Source organism: Dermacentor albipictus, chromosome 4 (assembly GCF_038994185.2).
Source record: "Dermacentor albipictus isolate Rhodes 1998 colony chromosome 4, USDA_Dalb.pri_finalv2, whole genome shotgun sequence".
NCBI classification, from domain to species: Eukaryota; Metazoa; Arthropoda; class Arachnida; order Ixodida; family Ixodidae; genus Dermacentor; species Dermacentor albipictus.
In genome coordinates, this window is record NC_091824.1 from 164,718,288 (window position 1) to 164,732,660 (window position 14,373).

Below are 14,373 nucleotides of genomic sequence, written 5' to 3' on the forward strand. Positions count from 1 at the left end.
TGTGCTGAGGCGCAGCTTTCGAGGAAGGTAGTGCTAACGTGGCACTGGACCCAAGATTTGCATCTCCTGATTTGCCTTTGCAGCCTTCAACGTCTTTGCGTCTGCGGATTGGTGCACGTCGTCTGCACATTTCTCTCGCTGCACATATCTCTTTCAGAAATAAGTGGGAACATGATTCACACCTTCTCACATTTAAAAGAATCGAGTGCACTTCTGTAGTCGCATACAACGGATAAACTGCGCAAGGTGTAGCGTCTCATACCTCTCCAACAAACCGCGAAATATCCATGAGTGGTCGCTGACAAGCGATTATCTTCCCGCCTCGTTCATGTGCACCCGTGAGCAAGAGCATACGGATTGCGAGAGCGCGTGCCAAACTGCGTCGACGCGCCACCTTCTGACGCGGTACCGGCTGTCGAGAGAGTGCGCATGCTCATCCCATCATATCTGAAGGCCTCTCATGTTGCGTTCCTTGTCGACTTATACGTACACCAGGCCGGTATTTTGTAGCGATGCCTTTTCCGATTCTATGCTTTTCCACGCTTTTCGCGCTTGGCCAGTTGTCAGAGCGACGGTCTGCCCACATTATCAACGAGATCGGACGGCCGTGTGTGGTGGATGATAAGAATAGCATATAATAAGGCATAAGGCATCGCTCTAAAATAGCGGCCCAGCGTCGGCGTTGTCCCTCGCAACTGAGCGAACGAGCACAGCGAAAGATGAAAGCGAACTCGGAGTGGTTGCTGGGGATGAAAGACAACTATAGCGAAGAGAGCGCGAGCAGGAACGCGAGAAGAAAACCGTAGTGCCGCGCAGACGGGCTTTGCGGCGACGGTGGCTACCAGATGGTGTCGTAGTAGCGCGCGTCGTTTGTATGGAAACAAAGCGCTGCATCAGCGGAGGTCAGTCTGCCAAGGCTGCTGTGAATCGCGTCCACGCGCCACCCACGTGCTGCCTCTCGTGATCTCCTTATTAGCGAGGCAGTCGCGCCACACTTTTTTCTGTGTGCAACGTGCCGCACGGGACAGATTGCCCGTGACAGCCAATATATCGTGAAACGGAAACACGTATAGGGCTGCATACAAATTTCGCAGTAGGGAGTATCGTAATCGTCGGTGCATTTTTTACTCCATCGGAATGTGACGACCGCCACAGCCTTGAACCGAACCGGCTATCTTGTCTTCGGGAGTAGAAAGCTCCTGCCACTGCTGCAGCGTGAACTTGAGGATAAACGTATACGGAGGGTAAGCGGCTAGCTAAAGCACAGCGCGCTCGCCGTCCCGGAAAACACGCTCTAAAAAAAGAGTTTTGTAGAGCACGGAAGAGCTAAACAACGATCTTTTGTTTGCGATATGGCCAGAAGACAACGAAAGGAAGTGTTGATTGCTCGTTTGGCTCTTGAGCGCTCTCAAATTTCATGCATACAAGAAACAAAAAAATTCACCGAAGATTACGATACTCGCTAATGCGAATTTTGTATGCAGGTGTTAGGTGTTTTGAATTCGCACTTAGTGTGGCAGAGAATTTGATTCTGGACGACAAGGTCGCCTCGGCGTCAGCACTGAGCCTCTGCTCGGGTAGCTAGTTTAGCAGCTGCGACATTCGAAGCACTTCCACTGGTTGTGTCGCTCATTGTTCACAAAGAACTGGCTGGTACTATTTTATATTATTATCATATTGTCACGTGGTAGAGACAGTGAGGAACGACACAGTAGTCGAAACTGTGAGTTAGAAGTTTAGCACTTTATTGGGTGAAATTGCGCCCACCGAAGCAAGTAACGCTCAAGCACAACGATAGCGGCGAACAGAGTCGGCGATCGCCGTAAATATGATCTGCGGGTCAAGCGCGCCGGCTTTTGTACATGAATCGTCGAAGGTTTCAGTGTAATCGCTGGTGCCCACGTGGCTTCCAGAAAGTACTAAGCAATTCTCGTCGCGCGCACAATCACATTACGAAAATCACAAACCATGACAATCGAAACAAGCACGAACGATACCACACCAAGCAAACCAAACAAGCACGAGCGAGAGTTGACACAACACGATAGTACGAAACGAGTGGTCGGGCTGGTACGCATGGCACCAGTTACCCGCGCGTGTCACTGAAAGCGGCCGCTCTATTGGTTCCCGCCATTCACGGCTCGCGCCTTTCATCTCCAGCTGCGCGTTCGCTCTTTCATCTTTCGCCGTGCTCGTTCGCTTGGTTACGCCGCCGCCACCGTCGGTCTCCGGAGGACCGGGCGCCTAAGGTCTGTGCTGTAAAACAAGCGTCCGCACTTTTGGCGTCGTAGAAGCAGCCGCCTCATCGTCGTTAAACATTTCTTGCAATGCCATAGTCACCACCGTCGAGACGGACGTCTTGACTCGACAGTCGGCCTCATTCGCGCCAACATTGGAAGGAAAGGCCTTTATATACCTTTTCTTTAATCGTTAACCGCGATTAACCGTTAACCGAAACTGCGAGGCTGCACGGAGCCTCAACGCACTGGCTTCCCGCGGCTGGGTAACGTAAGCAGAACGTCACCTCGAGGGGTGGGGCTCGGCGCTCGCTGCAACCTCGCAGTTTCTGCTTCGCACGCTCTGATAACCGAAATTCGTAGTACTACTGTTCCGCGGGCAATCGCATCTTATGCGATAGCAATTTTATGGACACTCCAGATGAATTCCTGCCGTCGGCGTCGCCGTGAAGTCCTGTATAGAGTGGTGCGACTAGCCAACACCACCTAGATAGCACAAGGCCTCTTTACTCTGCTCAGGCGCACATTTCGTTGCCGCGCCGAACGCTGCGTTGCTCGACGCTCACCGCGTCCAATGCGGGGCGCGTAGTCGCTGGCGCGTCGACGGGAACGCTGTCGCGTTCCACTCTTGAAGGCGAAGCAGAGTAACGCATGAGTTGTTTCTTCGTCTAGCCGAACCAAATATAGCCAAGCAACAGCAGTTCACCAGGCTAAACAGTGGTTCAACAACTAAAATAAAGGCTAGTATGCTTCGCATCCTGGGCTTAACCTTAGCTAAGCCGCAGCCATTTTTTACTTTCGACTTCACTAGTTTTATTTTTTTCTTCAGATAGCTCTTTCGCTATCTCGTATAAATTCCGAGCAATGATAAAACTTGTGCTGGTAGTCTGCGCTTGTCCTTGTCGCTATTGTCTCGTCCACGTGTAACCTTTGCGCTGTGCACTCAGGGTTGTGAATCACCAACTTGTTCAATCAGCCATCTCTCCTAAGCTACATCTCACCGCACAGTTCGGCGCCATTTTTGCGGTTAGTTGACTACAACGCTTTCAAAGAAACTGAGCAGCGTCAAAGAGCAACGAACAGCGATGAAAGAAACAACAAACTTGTGCTGTTAAAAGTATATGTAGGTGCGCCGATTCTCTTGCTGATTGCGCTCTTGTTGCACGCAGTATTGTATTCAACTTATTTGATACATGCGATTACAGCTGCAGTGACGCGGCAGCGTCGCATTAGCTTCGTTCTGTCCCCTATATGCTGTCCATACACCTTCGTGCTGTCCCCGTGATGTCCCCTATACCACTGACCCGATTACTGTCTTTGGGGCATAGCGAGCTTGAACAAGTCAGTGACAGCGATATTTTTAAGGCATTATGGGGAGCGCTTACTGGGTACGCAATGCGCGCTTTGATGCTTACGGAAGCCAAAACAACACCGGCGCCTCATGTGCGCACGTGCGTGCGTGTTTCCCATGCCAGACATAAAGTTCCGTGGCGCCAGCATTTCTGCTAGCCGAAGGTCTCTCTGCAAGTGAAATGTCTCTCATTGCTGGAGCAGTGACCGCTCTGAAGTTCGTTGGGACACGCAAAGCCTGCCACCAAGGCCGGTGCTCGGCAAGCCCCGTAAATTATATCCACAGAGGCGTAACGGCGGCAAGGCCTCAGCTGGGCAACAAGTGCCACACGAGAGGAAAATATTGCCACGTCGCGAAAAGCGCGGTGCTTGAAACAGTCACCGTCGTGGTGGAAACAGCGATGTGCGCGGGCGAGGTTGCACCACGAAGCCCAATGTGCCCACGGCCGTGAGTTCTAGGCGCTTAGCAGTCGGAGGTTTGGGGACGTAGAAAAAAAAAAGAAAATGAAAGTATTCCTAAGAGAAAATTGCCACTGTGAATTCTTAGGCATCTTGCTGGAGTGAAAAGAGAAAAAAAAAACTAATTACGTTTCCGACGTGCCGCTTTCTGAATTATTTGATCTTTTTGCGAGTATCATTAAAACATTTTTTAAAATAAATTTAAAGGGAATAGTCGTTGTCAAAGATAAGCGTACGTTAAAATGGTAAACTTAAAATATAGTTTCAGGGTGCTAAAACTGCACACTGGCCCACGTTGTTCCCGCTTATAAGGAACGGCGTTGTGGAAGGCTCCGGAATAACGTCGTATGACGTGCACGCAATACAAGGCACACGAGCGCTTTTACCTTTCACTCCCATCTGAATGCGGCCCCCGTGGCCTAGAAGCGTACTCCATATCAGGACGCCTTTTAAATGTTTTTTAAATGCTCTTTTTTTATGCGGGCAATAGTTAGCAATCCTGGACAGCTGGACTTACTATAGTACTGAAACAATCTCTATAGATTGAGTGAAGCCAACCTGTTGTTAATAAATTGTGCAAGAACAAGAGATGTTCTTTTTCGGCCGCGTCAACATTCAGTCACTCGTGAAAGCTAAATAATTCTGTGTACTCCTGCTATAGAGTTTGTTAACACAGTAACAACTTTAAGTTTCTTTAGGCGCTGCATGAGCGGAGGTCAGTCTGCGGCGGCTGATGTGAATCGCACACACGCGTCACCCACGCGCCGGCTCTTGCGATCTCCCGATTAGCGAGGCAGTCGCCCCACACATCGCCCCGTTGTCGCACGAGACAGATACTCCGCGCCAGCCGCTATATTATGAAATGAAAACACGTATACAGCTGCGCTCAAATCGTTACTGTCGGCGAATTTTTTTCTTCGAATACTGGATGATTTCGTAGCATAGCGTTTAATCGACTTGTTGCTTCATGGGGGCGGGGGAGGTGGGAGGGGTCTCAAACGTGCTGTTGGGATGACGGAACGACGACAGAGCAGTGCAAACAATCACAAGGGCATTTATTACACATTTTCTACAACAACGGAAGCTAACCGGATCACAACCCATAGAACATGGCGATGGGCGTGCGACAAATGCAGAAAGTCCGACTCGCCGCTACTGGATAGCGAGCGAATATGTTCGCTGCCATGCTGGACACTAACGCCTATTCGTTCGCATGTAGGGTCACGCTGACGGTGGCGCGTTCGCACGATCGTGTCCGTCCATTCAGGTGTCCTGATTCTAAGCCTTTCGCAGGACGGTCCCGCGAACGGCCGACCAGCGCACCAAATGTCCACGCAGCTTGCGGACTCCAAGCCAAAGATAAACAGGTGACGTTTGCGCCCGAGTAAGCCCGCCGATAGGTGGTGTCGGCATCTCTCATATTAATCTGCAACTACACCGCCCGCAGCCGGCGCTTAGCTACACGGAGAAGCCAAATGTCAGAAGACACGAAAGCCATGCGGGTAACACGTGGCCAGGGTTGTGTGGGAGCCGAGTGTCCCCACACTGGCTTTTGTTGCCACGCTTAAACTCGGTACGGGCTCTGATGGAGAGGCCGAGCGCATTCTCCGGTTATTAGGCGATTCTTTGCAGCTGGTGTTTGTCGAATCTTCGATGACATCGAAAAGCAGCCTTCGTATCATCGGTCAAGAATTTTGAGCTGTTGCTGCTTACTTATGGGGAGACCTGGATTGATGTCGAAGGTGGTGCGGTAACAATATGGTCGTCGAGGTAGATGTGACAGAATCGTAGAGGACAAACGCACTGCTGGTTTCCGCTATTTCCTCGATGTACACTATCGTCGTGCCCTTGCTGAAGTGTTTGTACTCCTGGCTGAAGTTTGGCAGCATTACTTTCGCTTTTTCTCCATGTAGCCGAGCGGTTCCTCTTGCGACGGACATTTCGCGGTCTAGCAGTAGCTATTGGTCACCCTTCAGGACGCCTTCGAAGTCTGGTGATGTTTTTCTGCCGACGGAAATGATCATACTGGAGCGAAGCGGAATGCTTACTTGATCTTCAAGCACACTCAATGCATGGTGACTTAGAGAGGTCTCCGGCGTTGTCGCTTGGTCTTCGAATAGCGTTATCGAAGGAAGTTGTTTTCAGAACAAATAATAATAATAATAATAATAATAATAATAATAATAATAATAATAATAATAATAATAATAATAATAATAATAATAATAATAATAATAATAATAATAATAATAATAATAATAATTTTTATTACAAATAATCAAATTCTACATATTATTTTGCTAGGTCTGCCGAAGCCTTCTGTGGGCTTGTATGGCAGAAACCTGGCAGTCAGGGCAATGCATTATGTACCTTATTACAGACAAACTAAATGTCAAACTAAAAAAAAAATGAGAAAGAACGTTTCACAGGTTTTTTCAGGTAAACATGATCAGTAAACAACACTTAATGTTCAAATGAAAACACGTAGCACTCAATAACCATTACAATTGAGTAAACAAGGCACAATATGTAAACGACCTATGTAGTAGAAAAAAAAAGAAGAAAAAAAAACGTGAGAAACAACGGAAACAGTCTGACATTCATTTTGGTAAAGATCACACTACAACAAAAGAGACTTTATACATGTTTGAACTATTATATCATTGCATTGAGGGCCTTTCTTAATCCCGACAAAGTTGTCTGATCCAGCACAACACTGGGGAGGTTATTAAACAGGTGGGGGATGTAGTACCTTCTTTGTCCTTTTCCATAACGAGTTCTTGTCCGAGGAACTACATATCTGGTTACAAAAACGGCGCCGAATAAAACAACACACGAAGAAGGGAAACACGAGACAGCACGTAGGCGCACTAACAACTGAGTGTTTTTATTTCTTGACATAGCAATATATAGCCGCTGTCAAAAAACAAGAACTAAACAGGGCAGTCATCTGCATCGCACAAAGAAGCGAAGATACAGAATAACAGTTCAAGAGTCACTCTCAAGATATGCCAGTTCCTTTGTCGAAAGCGAAACTGAGGCTTCACTGATACATTCAAGACCGCGCTTTTTTATCTCAAGCGCTTCCAATATCTCCCTAGTGAGTTGATGGTCAGCCCTGTACAGAACACTGGTTCTATCGAAATCTGGGATGCACTTGTGCGCCTTACAATGCGCACTTATGTGACCGGAGAGCTCGTTTTCCATCTTATATCTATGCTCATGTAATCTGTCATTCAGACATCTGCCCGTTTGGCCTACATATGTTGAACCGCACGACAAGGGGACCGAATAAACTACTTTCTGTGCACATCTGACATGTTTCTGCCCATGTTTTTTTGCGCACACCTGTTTGTTTTCCCGATTTCCTGCGTTGACTTTGGCACACATCAACCCAAGACGTTTCGGGGCGGAAAATATAACACGAACACCAGATCGTGTTCCTACTTTTTTGAGATTGTGCGAAATGCCGTGAACATATGGAATAATGGCAATCCTGGTTTCAGAAGGGCGTGCTCGACCCTGGTTTACAGCGCTAGGATGCTTGAGCTGTTTGAGCATTTTTTCCGCAACAGATACAATCACATGGTGAGGATAACTTGCCCCATTGAGGCGGCTGACCTGACAATGAAAACTGCTTTGCAGCTGATGCACGCATGACTTGTTAAGTGCGTTGGTTAAACATGATTGAATGATGCCTCGTTTTATTACTTTTGAATGAGCTGAATGGTAGGAGAGGAGAGGTTTGCTAGCCCTTGGCTTGAACTGCCAGCACACAAGACACGATGAAAAAGTTAACTCTAAATCTAAAAATCTTAAACAGTTATCAGCCGGAAGCTCGTGGGTCAGGGTCACGGAGTAAGACATATAGGAGGTGAAACTCCCGTCAGCGCGAGCGAGCGCGGGCGACCAGATAAAGTCACAATTGTTGCATGCGCCGACGCTACCCTATGCAGTGGCGGCACCATGCGGCGCGTCGTAGAAGCAGCAGCGGAAAAAAAAAAAAGCAGCGCCCGGCGCTCACTCCGGCGGCACCCGCTCAAAGCAGACGACAAGCAGACGACACGGGAGTTTGCTTCAGCGGGCACGCCGTAACCGAACTGCGTAGGTGCGCGCACTCAAGAAAACTGTTTTGTTGTGTGCCCATCAAAAAAAGCAACACGTGTGGCAAACTTCCGCTAATCTTCCTCTTATCGCCAAGCAGCTAGGGCAACTAGTTTTCGCGAGTCTTATAAAAAAGAAAAGGAACGGAAACACATGCACGGCGGCATCCTTCCTAAGCGCACCCCTGTGAGCACTATAGAGCGAGAAAGAAGCGGTCGCCCTTTGAGCGATTAGGAACGAGATAGCCATCAGTTTCGCAAGCGCAAAAAGCCGAAAACCGCCCGCCACGGAGCAAGATAGCCCTGGCTACAACCAGAAGCTACGTATCATCTTATAGCTGTCATGGAAAACGCGTTTTATTTTTTACTGTGCTCAAATGGCTGAAGCGTAGCAGCAGTTGCTTTTCGGGCTAGTCAGGCGCGCGCGGCCGAACGGGAGCAACACTCGACTGGTTGCCCTGGCAACCGAAACAGCGGTAATTTCTTCCCATGCCGCCAGGTGGCGCCAGCATGAAAATATATCCGCGGGCTTGTGACCTTTCCTGGTCGCCGCAAACAGCGGAGTTTCCACTCCTATATTTCTTGCTCCGTGGTCAGGGTTAGAGGATGCAAGGCTGTTTTAAACTCTGTCAATACTAATGATGACTGGGTCTCCAATTCTGGACTGTCACAACCCTACGAACACTAAAAAGTCATCGACAAATCTAAAGATCTGCAAAACATTTGTCCCCGATATGCACTGCTTTAACAGGTTGTCTTTTGAAGCTAAAAGGATGTCGCTTAAAACAGGGGCTATGCACGAACCTATACAGACACCCTCTTTCTGTAGAAAGACGTCGTCGTTCCATTTTATGTGCGTGGACTTCAGGTAAACGGACAGCAGTTCCAAAAAGGAACCTACTGCTATGCCAGAGGCATCTGTTGTATCTGTTGCGAAAAAATGCTCAAACAGCTCAAGCATCCTAGCGCTGTAAACCAGGGTCGAGCACGCCCTTCTGAAACCAGGATTGCCATTATTCCATATGTTCACGGCATTTCGCACAATCTCAAAAAAGTAGGAACACGATCTGGTGTTCGTGTTATATTTTCCGCCCCGAAACGTCTTGGGTTGATGTGTGCCAAAGTCAACGCAGGAAATCGGGAAAACAAACAGGTGTGCGCAAAAAAACATGGGCAGAAACATGTCAGATGTGCACAGAAAGTAGTTTATTCGGTCCCCTTGTCGTGCGGTTCAACATATGTAGGCCAAACGGGCAGATGTCTGAATGACAGATTACATGAGCATAGATATAAGATGGAAAACGAGCTCTCCGGTCACATAAGTGCGCATTGTAAGGCGCACAAGTGCATCCCAGATTTCGATAGAACCAGTGTTCTGTACAGGGCTGACCATCAACTCACTAGGGAGATATTGGAAGCGCTTGAGATAAAAAAGCGCGGTCTTGAATGTATCAGTGAAGCCTCAGTTTCGCTTTCGACAAAGGAACTGGCATATCTTGAGAGTGACTCTTGAACTGTTATTCTGTATCTTCGCTTCTTTGTGCGATGCAGATGACTGCCCTGTTTAGTTCTTGTTTTTTGACAGCGGCTATATATTGCTATGTCAAGAAATAAAAACACTCAGTTGTTAGTGCGCCTACGTGCTGTCTCGTGTTTCCCTTCTTCGTGTGTTGTTTTATTCGGCGCCGTTTTTGTAATCATGCCTAACCAACTAGCCCACCAACACATGCTCAGTTACATATCTGGGATGACTACGCAAAGCAACACTTTTAATGGACAGGTTCTCGGAAAGCATTGCTCCAGAAATAACGCATCACAATTGTTGAACGAAACAGAGACTCGAAATCGGGCATTTCTAAATCTCGAAATAAGTTATCTGTGGTTTGATTGTACGCAACACTTTTTAGTATGCTTTTTAATAGGTTGTCACTTTTATGTTTCCAAGATCCGCTGCAATTAAAAAAACAGGGAATGCCGTACCTTATATGCGAGTAGCCTAAAGCATGCACTATCACTTTTTTAATCTTGGTAGGTGCATAACTCCTGATATGGTAAAGGACACACGCAACATTACGTAAGCGCGCACAAATTCGAGCCATTTGAATATTCCATGATAAGTCCGTCTCAAAGTATACTCCAAGGTACTTGACACTATCCGCATATTGTACTGGGGCACAAACACAGTCTAAGCAATCAGAACCGTGAAGGAAAACATGTTGATTTGTTACAAGAGCCTTTAACGGATTTCTAAAACATACTAATTGAGTTTTCTTAGCACTGACGTTTATACGTTTTTTTTTAAAACCAGTTCATCACATTTTTTATGTCGCTTTGAAGTAAAGCGACAGCTGCTTCGTACTGCATGTGTTTCGATACAAGCAACGTATCGTCTGCATACTGGAAAATCGTAAATGAAGTTGTTACCTGTGCCAAGTCACAAACGTACAAATTAAAAAGAAGCGGAGACAAAACGGAACCCTGTGGTACCCCTGCGTTAAGAAACCGCAAAGAACTCTTTTGGTCGCCAATACATACGATCTGGGACCGATTTAACAGGTAGTTTTGTATAAATGCATGGAAATGCCCCCGAAAGCCGTATTTATGTAGTTTAGCACAGAATGCGGTGGCTTACCGAATCAAAAGCCTTTGATATATCTAAAGAAAGCCCACAGGCTACCTGGTTAAGTTCAAATGTTTGATATAGAAGATCCGACAGTTCTTCAAAAAGCGCATGCGTGCTTCTACCAGACACGAAGCCATACTGGGAAGGTGATAAGATGGTATGTTTTAAAAGGAATGCTATGTTCACACTACGGTCGTAACGCGCGTAACAGCTCTTTTGGCGTATCGAACGTAACGGCTGTAAAAAACGTTACGGCAGTTAAGCCGGCACCTTTGTTCACATTTACTGCTGCTTAAATTACGGCTTTTACAACAGGCCAATCAAATTTGGAGCTGCAGAATGGACGTCACCAGCGGTCCAATATGGCTCCTGCCAACATGCGAGCGCTGGCCGAGATCGAAGAAATTCACGCTCAAAACAAACTTATAGTCATGTATTCAATCGCCCAAAGACGACGAAGGCGACGCAGAAGGGTTTGGGTGCGGCAAGTATTTCTCGACAGGGCCACGGACGGCGATTTTCACAACCTTTTCGCCAAGCTCCGAGTTGGTGACGCTGCGATGTTTCATAACATCATGCGCATGTCGCCCCAGCAGTTCCGCTTCCTTGAAAACCTAATGAGACCACTCATCGAAGTTCGGAGCACGCATCTGCGGCCATCGATTTCCTCGGCGGTTAAACCAGATGAACTGAAAACAGTCTCGCAAGGCGCACTGCAAAAATTTTCACGAACACAGCCAATCGTGCGCACGGAATGGCGGAATGGCACTTCCCGCGCCCGGAGCTGTCTGCAGACGGGAGGACGGAAGTGTCGTCACCGGTTGTTGAAAGCCGAAAGCTTATCGGTCATTGGCTGTGTCGCAACGGTCGTAACATAACAGTCGTAAATGTTGCCGACCCTTCAACACTCTCACCCACGATTTTTGCGAGAATTGCGCACGTTGGTACCTTTACGTTCGCAGTCTGAACTAGACGCATACGCTTGTTGCGCTTCCGCTTACGTATGTTACGAAAAATCGGCGCCTTACGAACGTAGTCTGAACATAGCAGAACCCCTCAATCGCTTCAAGCACGTGTCTTTCCAACAGTTGCGCTAAGAAAGGAAGAACAGAGATGGGGCGATAGTTCTCTGGCTTCGAAGCATCTCCGCCTTTAAATATCGGTATCACGCGTGCTCTCTTTAGTGCATCTAGTATTATGCAAGTATCAAGGATTCTATTAAAGATAAAAAGAAGCGGATCAGCCAGAACTCTGACGTTGCGACATATGTCTTCTGCTGTTATGCCATCAAGTCCGACAGCACGGCTTTTTCTAGATCGATGCAACAATCGATACAAGTCTTCTTTATTGATTGGTGGAAGAAATGCCGAATCTCGTATTGAACTAAGACCACCATTGAGAACAACAGGATCATTGGGTCCATCATTATCAGCGCAAATCGAAGAAAAGAAATCATTGAAGCTGTCCGCCAGATTTTGATTGATAGATCCAAAATTTCTTGTTATCGGGTCCAAATACGAACCTGGATAAGAGCCTCTAAGCTCATTTACAACGGACCACATTTTAGCGGGTTTATGACCCTAAAATATATCGGTGGTAGAGGTACCCTGCTTCTCTGCAGGGACAGCACAGCGGACAGTGGACCGTAGCACGCCATACGTCTGTCTTCCTTGGGTCGTTGCGCAGGCTCGCAGGCGGGCGGGCTAGAGGAGGCGGTGGCAGAGGCTGGCGATGGAATTGCGGCGTGACAGGGCTTTGGCGCAAGGCGTGGAGGTGGACCCTGATGGCGTGCGGCGGTGGCGTAAGTCATCGCTGCGGGCTGCGGCTGGGGAATTCCGGCTGCACTTCGGGGACTCTCAATGACCGCTGGATTTCTTCTAGCACGACGCCAGCAATCGAGGCCACCTTAGGCTGCGACTTTGGGAACATCCTCCGTAGCTCGTTGCCCACAATTGCTCAGATGGTCTCGCAAAAGTCGTCGGTACCAAGTGCTTGGACTTCGCACTTCGGCGTAAAGATTTGACGATCATATTATTTGGTTCGCATTTCCACTGTCTTCTCGATGTCCGTGGCTACCAATAAAAATTTCGACAAAATCTAATTGCAAGTCTGCTGGTGTTGAAAAGAACACAGACAACCCTGGCTCAGCGCCAAAAAATGACAATCAAGTGTATAGGGCCCTGTATCTGCCTTTTGAAATTCGCTGTTGGAGAGAGAGAGAGAAATATAGCAAAAAGGGGAAAGGCAGGGAGGTCAACCAGACGAGCATCCGGTTTGCTACCCTATACTGTAGGAAGAATGATAAAAGCGGGAATGAGGGAACACTGTCTGTGCACGCAGCAAAGTGCTTGGAAATCAGTCAAGTCAAAGCAAGTGCTCCGTCGATACGTTAGGCTGCCGTTAATCTTGGTGGTTCATTGCTGGTGATGCACGTTGAAATCACCAGTGAAGACCAAGGATCCGGTGGGCGTCAGTAGTATGTTGCAGTGCGTGGCAATATAATTTTAAGCTAAACCCCGGACGTTCTGACCTCAGTGCGAATATAATGATGCGGGTGAGCCATGATGCTTACGCAAGAGTTGCAAGTACTGAATTGAGGGCATCCATCACTTGCATTGCACTTCGCGCTGACGGAGTGTGCAGGTTATTTAAGAGCATTCGAAGGGTATTCATCAGAGACCGGAGCATCATAACGACTTGCCGGTCTTCTTTGGGCAATTTGTCAGGAACCCGCGCTGCTCGCTCAACAGCTGTGCGCAGCTGTATCACTTCACGTGGCTCCGGCTCCGGCTCCGGCTGTGGCATCAGCTGCGGCATCGCCTCCGGTTGTGGCATTGGCTGCGGCATCGCCTCCGGCTGTGGCATCGGCTGTACCACCGACTGTGGCATTGACTGCGGCATCAGCAGTGGCTTCGGTTGTGACTTCCGCTGGTGTTCTGGCTTTGGCTGTTGCTTTAGTAGTGAGGACCAAGTTGTATTGCTCTCCGACATGGCTTAGTCAGATTTCGATTGAATTGCCCCAGGCCTAGGAGGTAGACGAGGAGGTGTTGTCGGATGGGGCGTACTCTTCATAGAGGTATCAGCGTTCTTTGAAGTGCGGCGGCGTCAGGAGCGTCGCTTTCTAACGGCCGCAACAGCTTCCCGACGAGACGAATGGTCCCTCGCCATCTGCTTCATGATCGCCTTTTCCTTCTTCATTTTGGGGCAGTCCTTCGAGGAAGCATCATGGGACCCGATGCAATTGGTGCATTTGAGAAACGTGGCTGCACAAGAGTCTGCAGCGTGGGGCTCGCTGCAGCGTGAGCAAACTCTCGTGTTCTCGCACACGGCACTCACGTGTCGCTGTTGGAAATGACAAATAAAACTTCCGTGTTCTAGAAGTTACAGCTTGAGTGATATTGTGAACAAAGGTTAGGAAGAACTAGGAAGCAATGTTTTTATAACTTGTTTGGGCAGTAACTAGCGTATGTAATGCGATCCTGTACGAAGGGTTGGGGCCAAAGACCGCATTTTCATAAGTTTTGACTTGTTGCCCGGTGATCTCGTTTTGTTCTCCCAACGATGTCTGCTTATTCTCGTTCCATTCTCATCTTGAGTGCCC